The sequence below is a fragment of the Lytechinus pictus genome, chromosome 4, assembly GCF_037042905.1.
Source record: "Lytechinus pictus isolate F3 Inbred chromosome 4, Lp3.0, whole genome shotgun sequence".
In the NCBI taxonomy this organism is placed as follows: domain Eukaryota; kingdom Metazoa; phylum Echinodermata; class Echinoidea; order Temnopleuroida; family Toxopneustidae; genus Lytechinus; species Lytechinus pictus.
The window spans coordinates 4,202,798-4,215,278 of NC_087248.1; positions in this window are offsets into that span (position 1 = coordinate 4,202,798).

The window sequence follows — 12,481 nt, forward strand, 5'->3', positions numbered from 1 at the left end:
TAGTGAAAACCCTGAAAATTGGATTAGTAAGCCTTAAGATTTGTGAAAATTAATTTAGGCCTAAGTGAATATAACGATGTTATTATTAGTTAGCTCTGAATACAATTTTTAATGGATTGAAAAGCGTATGTTCTAAACTTGAAATAAATATAGTCTCACGGTCTTCAAATGGAGTTCTGAGCTATTTAATTTATTCACTGGGTTACGAATAAAAGAAAGTGATTTTGGAAATTGTTTACAATTCCCTGAAGGGTTATCGATCATTTTACCTCCTTTTCTCTCATCGTACTTCAAGGAAAATATTATCCCCATATTTTTATCAACGGGAACTGTTACCCCCCCCCCCCCGGAAATTTACCCTCTAGACGCCATACGGAGCCTTTAAAATGCCATCGACTTGACGACATGGCGAGATACTTTATCTTGCCATGTCGACTAAATAAACTTATTATGTCAACATGGCTTGTCAATTTGTTTTCTACGTCCCCCTAAATTCAGGTTGACCCCCCTAAAATCTTGTTGGTCCCTTCTAAAATTTTGCTTGATTTGCTTGTCAATTTTTTTACCTGTGTCCATCCCAAAATTTCAGGTGGACCCCTCTAAATGTTTGGCCTTCCGCCGCCAATGATTAATTACACATGGCAAAATAAAGTATCACGCCATGTCGTCACGTTGATGGCATTTCCAAGGCTCCGTTCTAGGGGTAATTATCCGGGGTAATTGTCTGGAGGGTAAATTTCCGGGGGGTAACAGTCCCCGGCGGTAAAAATATGGGGATATTTTCCTTGAAGTAGTTGTCAGGGGGTGATTGCCCTAATTGGGTTATTGTTAAAGAACCCAGGCGCGGATCCAGGATTTCGTGGGGAGGGGGGGGGGGCCAAATTTGACCTGATTTTTGGCGCCCATGTTTACTTTTCAAAAAATTGCGCCCACTCCCTCCCGGCCAGTCTAACTTAAGTGCCTTAAATGGATTTTGAATTATCTTATAATCACATTTTTAAAAAAAAGACAATTAAAGACCACTTTTTTAATGTGTTCTTGAAAAAAAAATCCATGAATATATAATGTAATATCAATGGGAGCGCGAAGCGCGAGCGATTTTGGGGGGTTTCAATTTGGTTTAACTTCTCACCAGAGTAGGCCCTACTAGAATATTGTGTGAACGGGAGCTGTAGTTTCTTTACTAGTTGTTTTAGAATACCCTTCAATAATATGAATGATAATATCGATGCAATCGACTCATTCTCCTCATCAGTGGCGTATTTATTCAATAGGGGGGAGGGGGCCCTCGGGCCTCCTGGATCCGCCTATGTTAGTAGTTGTGAACAAGATGCATATCTATTAAGAAATGAATGCGAGCGCGAAGCGCTAGCTGAAAACTTTTATAATGATGAAATGAAAAGGACATTTTTAGTTGTCAGGTTGGAATATCAAATATTTTCAGCTTGTGCTTCTCGTTCGCATAAGAAAAAACTGTGAGGTCGGGATGCGTATATAACTAAACAATTTATTGATGCGAGCGCGAAGCGCGAGCTCAAATTTTTTATATACTGACTTAAGGACTCTTTTAAGGTATAATTCCTATTCTAATTGCTTGTCCTTTTTTTTTTCTTCTTTTTTTCTGTTTCTTACTCTTTTATTGCGCCACCATGGGTGGGGCAAGATCTTTGCCCCCTGGATCGGCCTATGTATGTTAACCTGAAAAACACTAACACTTATGTACCTGGGATCGATGCAGAGGATACATACCTCATTAATCAAATATTGCGAGCGCGTAGCGCGAGCTGAATTTGATATAAACCCCTTTTTGTGACCCTGAACAGGATATCTATTTCGCTAAACAGACTTAAAACTCGAGAACATTGTTTTTGTTTATTATCGTAAAAACGGGATATTTTAATTCAGCCGCATTAATTTAAGCTTTTTGGTCAGGACATATATTTCACTATAAACAGGCAATACGAGCAATGTTGCGCCCCCGGTCGAAAATGAATTTGCATGAAGCCCTCTAAGTTCAAGGTCAATTTGGTGCCCTCGGTTGAACATAAACTTGGCGCCCCCATGTGAAATATAACTTTGCCCTCCCCCCTCTGAAACATGTATTTGTCACATTATGGTCAAAATTCAAATTAGCGCTCCCCTAGTTCAAACATTAATTTGGTGCCCCGCTAGATCAAACATCATTTCGGCGCCCCATAGTTCGAACATCAAATCGACGTCCGGGTCAACATCTCCCTATTTCTTTTCCCATCTCTTTTTCTTTCTTTTTTTTTCTTTCTCTTTTCCTAATTCCCCTTCCTTTCTCTTTCCTTCTCTCTTTTTCCCCCCTCTTCCTCTCCCTTTTTCTTCTTCTCTTCTTTTCCTTCCTCCTCTCTCTCTTTTTCTTCTCTTCATTTTCCTTTTCTTCCTCTTTTTTCTTTATGTCTTCCTTTCCCCCTTTTCTTCTCTTTTTTCCCCATCTTTTCTTTCCCCCTTTACTTCTCTTTTTTTTCGTCTTTTCTTTCCCTCTTTTCCTCTCTCTTTTCTCGTTTTTCTTCTCTTCCTTTTCCCCCTTACTCTATCTTTTTTCTTCTTTTCCCCTCTTCCTCTCTCTCTCTTTTTACTTATCTTTCTACCCATCTTCCTCTCTCTTTAAATATTCTTCTCCTCCTTCCTGTTTTTTTCTTCTTCTTATTCCCCCTTTTCCTTTCTCCTTTCTTTTCTTCTCTTTATTTTCCCTCCTCTCTTTTTTCTCTTCTTTCCCCCAGTCTTCTTCCTTTTTCCTTTCCTTTCTCCCTCTTCCTCGCTCTGTTATTCTCTTCTTTTCCCATCTTCCTCTCTCTTTTTATTCTCTCCCTTTTCCCCTCTTCCCCCCTCTTTTTTTTTGAGCTGGGGGTGGGGGGTGAGGCAAGGCCCCCTCGGCCCCCCCCCCATGGATCCGCACCTGATAAAACCCCATGGTCTCGTATCATTTGACCATTGGACCTTTCGATGACATTTGATATATCTGATCATAATTTTACACACACTGCGGACTATCGGACCCGCGGACTAACGGACCCGCGGACTAACAGACCCGCGGACTGTCGACCTGCGGACTATCGGACCCACGGACTATTGGGATGTCCCATACTGAATGCCCTTACGCAGTTCGCTAGGAATATTTACACGAGGGTTTTTTTTTCATTATCCGATTGTTGCTTCCGATTTTCCTCTGATAGTTTCGATGATTCTATGAACCTACATACCAATTATGTTGAATACTAGGAATAAGATATGTAGTTATCTTTATACGTGAAGTACATTATCTTTTAAGAAAAATAAGGAAAAATTTCCTGTCTATCGCTGACAGAATCAACGTTGATATTAAGACACTTGGTAGCACGCCAACTAGCATGGATGGGTATGAGTCAGTCTCTCCTTTTTTTCCATTCCCCCTTCTCTCTCCCTCTTTCTACCTGTACATAAATATATATATATATTTATATATATATAATATATATATATATATATATATATTTCTTTGTTTCTCTCTCAAACACTGTCTCCCATCTATCTCTCTCTCTCTCTCTCTCACACACACACACACACTCTCTCCCTCTTCCTCAGACTCCCCGTCCATGTGACTCTTTCTTTCGACCTGCCTTAAATCAGAGATTATTGGTAAAATTGGGAACAATGACAATGTGCATTCTATTACTAAAAAACAAAACCAAAACAATTGGTTTGGTAGGGGTAAAACCCAAACGATTATCTTCCCTAACTCCAGTTATCTAAGACTATGTATATGTAGACGTCATGTATATCAATGTTAACAAAATGTAATTCATATTCTTTTATAAATTTCGGCTTCAATTCTTCGCCGGTTCGTCGCTCACCGTTCTTATGCTCGTTTTATTTAAACTGAATATTGTTTTATTATTTTTGTCAACTTATTTTGAATCTTGGTATATAATTTCTATGGTTTGGGTTTCAATTCAAACAGTTAGCTAGCCTACATGAAAGTTACAACTTGTATTTGTTATTACATATAAAGAAGGCAAGGCGCGCGGCTCCTTGGTCAATAAGTTACCAGATGTTAAAACCCGAAGATATAGAATCATAATCAAATTGTCAAAACATCTCAGGAACCGCAAAGTATTCAATTTCATCGCAGCGGTTATACAAATCCGATATGTGTATTCAATCAATCATCGAACTTCTATGATAACTTTATAATATTCAAGTCCTAACTTTATTAAAATCCTATATGTTTTACTGGATTATGACAAGTAATTGTCATTCACCATTCGGAGAGTTTTAATATTGTCTTCTCTGAAAAGTACGATCTTCGGATCATGTTTGTAGGATTATATTCATGATATGTAATATTATGTAGGCTGTGCGATGTCGAATGTTTTCGTAAAGAGAACAATGTTTGTTTTTGGGCGGATATTTAGAAGCAGCAATTTTATCTGCCAAGGTGCTGAGACATGTTTATGTAGATGTGCATCGGATGATCACCATCTACAAAGCAGAGATGTATATGGTTGTTCTAAACTCAATTCTGCTCTTTCAGTGTTTTTGTATTTGGTCCAAATACAGAAACACTTTAAAAACAGTTTAATCAAATATTGAAATTTATCAATGCTATCTATATGTGTAAGGTAGCATGTATATTATCTATCATTTACAGACAAAACGATTTGGTAATCTTGAGATAAAATGAGTTCCGAGGCAGGAGGAAGCATCGAATATTCATTCAGATCAGAAGACCTTCGACACTGCAAAATCTTCAGTACTCAATCGTAGGTTTAACTATGGGATTGAGGATGATAGTGAAAAAATACTATACTTTTAAATGATAGTTTTATCATTAAAATAGTCAAATAGACAAAGAGATTGTCTGTTCCATTCTGACATAACAACAGAGTGATTGAAATGTGGTGTATTTATTTAACAAAATTCTTTTCCATTCTTAATCTGAATAATATCGAATCAGTAGAACCATTGCCGACATCCCATCGGACTAGATATCAACCTAATAGAGAAAAAAGTCTCATGCCACCAGATTATTTTGATGTGAGCATGAGGTGGCCTGTCTTTATGGAACCCATTTTGCTGTTAGATTTACATTGTGTGACACACCAATAACCAACTATGGGCGAATTTCAATTGACGTTGTTTAGTATTTTTATATAATCACAAGTTTAAAGTATGTAATTCATTATAAGCATGATAAGACAATTTGTGAGTCGAACTAAAGTCATTTCTTTTTTTTAATCTATGTTAATGAAGTTGTATTGCCTAAGATTTAGTAAGATAATGAAATAAGAAAATGTTCTCACTGTACATTTTGTGTAACTTAAGTTCTGAATCAGTATAGACCACGACTTATTCACCCTATAAACATTTTGTTTGTAAAATCAATATTTTTTTAATTTTGATCGAAACTGTTCAACGGTATAAAAAGCTGCGCTATGATGATTTCTATTTCGGAAGTGTAATCTAGTATACTTCATGTACCAAATTAATCCATATTTTCAGAATTCAAATGTCAAAAATCATTTTTGCATCTTAAAAATTGTACAAGAGCTAACAAAATGAACATAAATAAAAAGACACGACATCCAAGCTTACTAGATGTAAGTTTTGGTAGAACGGTTTATTTTTTCACGTTTTTCTCTTCCCCGATTTAACTATCTTGAATGTTTTATTGCCTCCATCATGGCCGCTTAAACATGTCAAATTCAGCCCAAATGATACAAAACTTTCGAGTGTAGTGTAAAAGGGGTACTACAGGCTAAAAATAATTACATCTAAATAAATAGAGCAAAATTCACTGAGCAAAGTGCTAATCATTTCATCGAAATCTGATAACAAATAACGAAGTTACTGAATTTGAGAATTTAGCAATATGTTTTAAAGCAGTTATATGAATGTTGTCATTAATATTTATTGGGTAAATGTCATGTCCCCACTTTCCAATTTCTCACGGTATTACTTAAAATCGTAATTGTACCTATATTTGTACACATGTTTGTATGATTAAGTATCCCTTGTAACAATATAAGTTGCAGTAATGAGTCAACCAGTCAATCAGTTGTTAACCAAAATTTCTATAATTCTTGGAGGACAAAATCTAATTATAAAAGACCAAAGTGAGCATATGACAACATCAATTTGCTCATTGAACATTCATGAATGCTTTCATAGAACTGTTTCACCGAAATAATTCAAATATTTGAAATGTCATAACTTTGTTATTATTTGTCAGATTAAGATCAAACTTTCAGTGTATTGTTTGTCCGGCTAGTATTTCTTAGTTTGTTCGAATCATATTATTTTCAGCATGGAGGACCACTTTTAAAAAGCAGATTTTTTTTTTCTGTCATGAAAAGAAAATGCAAGAATAAATTAATCAACCTGATATGTTCTATAAATGATTCGCATGCATTCTGGATCTCCTGTTCTTGAAAATGGAATGAAATACATACGTACACATGACTGATTTCTACATTCTTTTATTTCAAAATCAATTTAATCATCCGAAAATAATCTGCCAAAAAATGAAATATGTTTTTTTTCATATAAATTCTAATCTAGAAATGATATAACTAATCACTTGTGCTTTATGAAAACATTGCCCCGTTTACATTATCTGTACAAAAACCGTGATCGTAAGATCATAATTTATCTGAAATATCATAGTACGCTTGTACCATCAATTATTTTAAAACATCTCGCTAATGTTACTCCTATGTCGTACGGTGAATAATTACGGTTAGCAAGCTAGACAAAACAAAGTTCAAGAAAAAGATGTCCACATGATAGAAGTTATAAAAAGTTTGTGGATAAATGAAAGCATTATGCCCCCCCCACACGCACATTTATTTATTTATTTATTTATTTATTTATTTATTTCAAATCTTTATCCAGAGTAGCCTGTTCAGCTTTATACAAACAAATATGTAAAATTACACAATATATACAATTAAAACGTTCATTAAAAATCGCTGGTCTTCCACAGGGCTCTGCATTAATACCAAAACATATAATTCATAACATAAAGAAAACATAAGTAAAGAAGACATATATACACATCAAAATAAGATTCAGAATGAGAAAGTAAAAGAACATGGTAAGACAGGGAGAAAGAGATAGAGAGAGAGAGAGAGAGAGAGAGAAAGGTGGCAGAGGCAAACAGAGAGAGAGGCAGAGAAGTGGAGAGAGAGGGAAGAAAAATGTGAGAGAGGGAGAGAGCGAAAGGGAGTTCACAATTCTACGTGAAAGTATAGGTGGGGCAAGTTCATGAATTATTTTAAACATTGTGCAGCAGGCAGATTTCCAAAAGAGTTTGTCCAATGTTGGCCAAGATAATTTATCAAATACTTCATTGGACGGGGTTTCCCAAGTTAAGTGTGAAATTAAGTATGCTGCCCTTTTATGTAGGCGATTAAGGATATCGTAATTGACATCACTTCTCCCTGTCCACACATTACAACAATAGAGAATATGGGGCATTATATACCCCCAGTAAATCTGTGACAATTGTTCAGCGGAGAAGGTAGATCTCAGTCTTCTCAAAATACCCAACTTTTGCTTAACATCTTTTGCAACTTTGTTTGTATGACTTCTAAAGTCTAGATATGAGTCAATAATGACCCCAAGACATTTATATTCATTTACACATGCTATGGATTTTCCGTCTATAATAATATCTAAGTTTTTATCTTGTAATGTGCAAACTTTTTGACGTGAACCAAGTAGCATTGTCTTAGTCTTATCGACATTGAGAATAAGCTTGTTTCGAATTAACCATTCATGTGTTTGCTTCATTACTCCATTAAGCTGTGTTTCAATGTCATGTTTAGATGTACCTGATACAGAAATGGTCGTATCATCGGCATACATGAACACAGATCCATTTGGAATACTCTTTGGTAGGTCATTTATAAATAAAACAAACATTAGTGGGCCAAGTACCGACCCTTGGGGAAGACCTATATTAACATCTTTAATTGTCGACTTGTTATTTTCTACAGAAACATACTGTTTGCGATGAGCAAGATACGAGTGAAACCATTTAAGACTACTTGCACTACAACCATACATTGCTAATTTATCTAAAAGGAGTTCATGGTTCACAGTGTCGAATGCTCGACGTAAATCGAGGAAGATAAGTCCATTCATTTTCCTATTGTCGACGTTACGAGACCATTCATCTATCATACAAAGAAGAGCCGTTTCACACGAGTGGTTTGGTCTGAAACCAAACTGGCTCGAGCATAATAGCGATCTTCTGCTTAGATAGGACATGAGTTCTGAATGGACAGCCTTTTCTATTACTTTTGATATAACAGGCAATATTGTTATTGGCCTATAGTTACTTGGGTTACTTTTATCGCCTGATTTGAAGATTGGTTGAACACGGCCAATTTTCCAAGCGTCAGGGAAGGTACACGATTCAATTGATAAATTCAAAATGTATACAAGTGACTGTATTAAAATTGGTAATTTACATGCATATTTCAAGAGTCTTACAGATAAATTATCATGCCCTGTGCTCTTTTTTACTCCTAATTTGTTTATTTCCGAAATAACAAATTCAGAAGAAATTGATGGTATCTCAAAAACATCGTTATCGTGTACTAGTGCTTTTTTAGTTGCATCCACGTCATGCCTATGATGTGCCAAATTATCACTGTCAAACAGAATGCGATCGTAGTCAGATTCAGATACTTTTGCAATTTTTTCGACAGACTCAACAAAGTAATCGTTCAAGTATCTGGCGACTTCATCTGCATCAGATATAATACTTTGATTTACTTCTAGGCATATTTTATTATTCTTATTATTTTTACAAATGCTTTTAAGAACTGTCTAGATTGCGCCAGAGTTTCCAGCGTTATTGTTTATCTGTAACTGTATAAACTCACGTTTTGCTTCCTTGATTTTATGAGTGATAACATTTCGCAGACGCCTATATGCAGTCCATATCACTTGACTGTTCAAAGTTGTGGCTTTCTTGTGCAAGAGGTCACGAGTATTCATTAAAGAAATTAAGTCTCCTGTGATCCATGGACATGGATTATTACGAATGCGTTTTCTCTTGAACGGGGCATGATCGTTTACTGCATTCATAAACATATTATACCATAATTCCCATGCATAATTCACATCCTTTGTATCAAATACTAAGTAAAAAGGTAATCGTGACAAAGTTTGTTCAAATGATTCTGAACTGAAGTCCTTAAAACTCCTCCATTCGATGTAATTGTTTTTAGGGGAATCGCTTCCAAATACAGTGAAGACCAAAAAATGATCACTCAAAAATGTTCTAAATACTCCAGTCATTGAATGGTTTTCAGAATCAGTGGTAAAAATATGGTCGATTATTGTACTTGAGCCTGATGTAATTATGGTAGGAATGTCAATAAGTTGGTCAAATAAGTAGCCGGACATCAATGTTTGCAAGCTGTTAGCAAGATGATCCACTTTCGAAGTGCTAACATCACAGTTCAAATCGCCTAATATAATAATCTCATCAGCCACATCAATGACTTTCTGTCTGCATTAGGCGATTAAGTTCATCAAAGAAAGATACAGGTGAGTTGGGTGGCCTGTACATTACACATACGTATATATTCTTTTTATTGTTAACCTGTTAATTAATCCAAAGTGCTTCCAGACTACTATCAAATTGTGAAAGATGTTTAAAGTGAAGGGTTTCTCTGACGTAAAACGCAACACCTCCACCATGTCGAGACCTATCTTTTCTCAATATTGTAAATCCTTCCATAGCTAACTCTGAATCGGTTATTGTCTCATCACAGTGTGTTTCGGTTACCGCTATAATATCAAACGGGAAGTTTTTCAACAGAAGGCTAAATTCATCTATTTTAGCTGGTAATGAATTTATATTGATATGACATAATTTCAATCCTGATATTGAGATGGGAGGTATGCTTCCATCAATAAGATCATGATATTCACATTGGTGTTGGGGTGGCATAAATTTCATTGACTTGGTCGTCTGTTCAGGAGTCTCCTCGCCGTATCCAGAGAATCTATCCAATCCCGAGGAAACAGTCGCTCTCGATACATCTTTTTCCTGCGGTTCATTTTGTGGTTCGGGGGAAAAGGAAAATCATTGTCACTCAATCTCTCGGAGCCAGGGTAGTATTGAACTGATTCCCGCGTTTGGCGTGGCAGATTCAGAGAAGCGGGGTGCGTCCCGGTGTATGTCTCGCCAGGCATGACGCCTCGCATATGTCGGATGATGTTCACGGCTAATAACCGCGCACCGCTTTTATTCAGATGTACGCCATCTTTCGTCAGGAGTGTCGAGTCGATGTTCCCATTGTCGATGTATGACCAATTGTTCTGATTGGCCAATAGTTTCAGCGACTCGTTGACGTCATCAACCTTCTTTCGAGTTTCCGAGCTCTCGTTGCGCCGATGAATGTAGTCTAGTCAATATAGGGTTTGACCCACCACTAATTGCAACACGAGATATTCCACTGCAATGCTTTCAAGGAAGATCCCCTAAACAACATACTAAAAGTCCCAAGAAATCCAAGTAGTGGAAATTTATGAAATTTGCATATTATGCAAATTAGCCATAAAAAGTTAGAAAAATAAGGAAAATAGCCCAAAGATTACAAATTAAGTGTCCAAAACAATTCAATTTGAGCGAAAATTCATGATAAATAACTGTATTCAATGTTTTTTGTCAAAAGTGCAAAAAAAAATCTACCTCATTTGCATAATATGCAAATAAGCATCCTTATATTGAAAAATGTCAATGTATTGTGATTTTTCTCTCATTATCTGCTTGAAAATTTCATTAATGTTGGAATTTACATGCTGCAATCACTAAGGACTTTGAATACATTTGTATTCAGCTTAGTGTCTGTAGTGTAATTTGCATATTATGCAAATAAAAGTATCTAACATGTTATAAATATTCAAGAAAACACACTGGTGATACATCCCTCAAAAATTGCAAGTAGATTATCTATTGAAATTGGAATATGGCAATACCTTACAGGAAGGTTTCCCAAACACCATATTAAAAGTCCTTAAATATACAAGCATATGGAAAATCACAAAATTTGCATATTATGCAAATTAGCCATAATAAATTAAAAATTAGGAAAATAATCCAAATGTTGGAAATCAAGTGCAGAAATCAATACGAATTGAACTGAAGCCCATGATAAGTTTTACAAATTTATTTATTTTTAAATAAAAAAATTGTGAATAACTCTACCTCATTTGCATATTATGAGTATCTTTATATGGAAAAAAACAGAAATTTTGATTTTTCTCACAAAAACAGTTATGAAAACATTTTAGTCTAGATCAATATGATGTGAGCACTAAGAATGGCTAATACATTAATAATCAGCTTAATATCTAAAGTGTAATTTACATATTATGCAAATAAGCATCCGACATGTTATAAATATTCAAGGAAACCGACAAAAGTGATACTTTCCTCTAAAATTCCATGTAGATTATGTGTATTAACCATGATGACATTCCCTACACTTCTTGCTTGGTTGATATTGACTTTTGTCACTAGCAGTTACCCCACTCATATTGTACAATGATGAGTCCATTCTACATGGATCCCACTGCTTGAATGCTTCATTATTTCCATCCAAGTCTTGCTCTCTTCTTGACTTTGTAGAGACTTTGCATTTCTTGCGAGTATAGTCCACGCTAGCAACTCCTGGATTGCCAAGTGATCAGCACAAGATGTCACACCCGTACAAATAAAAGCCCATTAGCTTTGAATATTTGGTCCTTGTAGCACACCACTTAGCTTATAAACTTGGGGTCCTTGTATTTAAAGCGCTTAACGATAAATCTCCACCCTACATCTCAGAGCTCTTATCTCAGCATAGACCAACACGCAGTCTCAGATCAGCAGCTCAAGCATTGCTGAGGGAATCTCTCAGCCACACAACCTGGGGTGACAGAGCCTTCTACATCTCTGGACCAAATCTGTGGAATAGCCTTCCCCAATTTATCAGGAGAGCAGAGACCCAATCAACTTTTGAGTCTTACCTGAAGACCTTTCTGTTCCCCACTCCAACATTATCCCAAGACAAGAATAACTCAATTGTAGCATTACTAGGACAGTACTTGAACTGAATGATGATCCTAAGCACTGTTTGAAGACATTGAAATTTGTGAGATATTTCCTATTTTTGAGCAAGCGCCATGAGCGCCCAGCTGAGGCGGATACCGGCGCTTTACAAGAACCCATCATCATCATCATCATCATCACCATCATCATCACTTGTCTTGGTGGTGAATATGAGTACTTGCTTGGATCACAAGATCTCTGGGCATGCTTAATAAGAGTAACAATGGGCATTTGCCTATACGAGCGACATGAAAGCCATTCATGAATTCATGATGAAGGCTTAAAGTGCATTATAGGCATCTTTCTCAGATACAGGAAACGTGATTAGACGTTCTCGCTGAATCCAGTCGCTGCTTCATGATG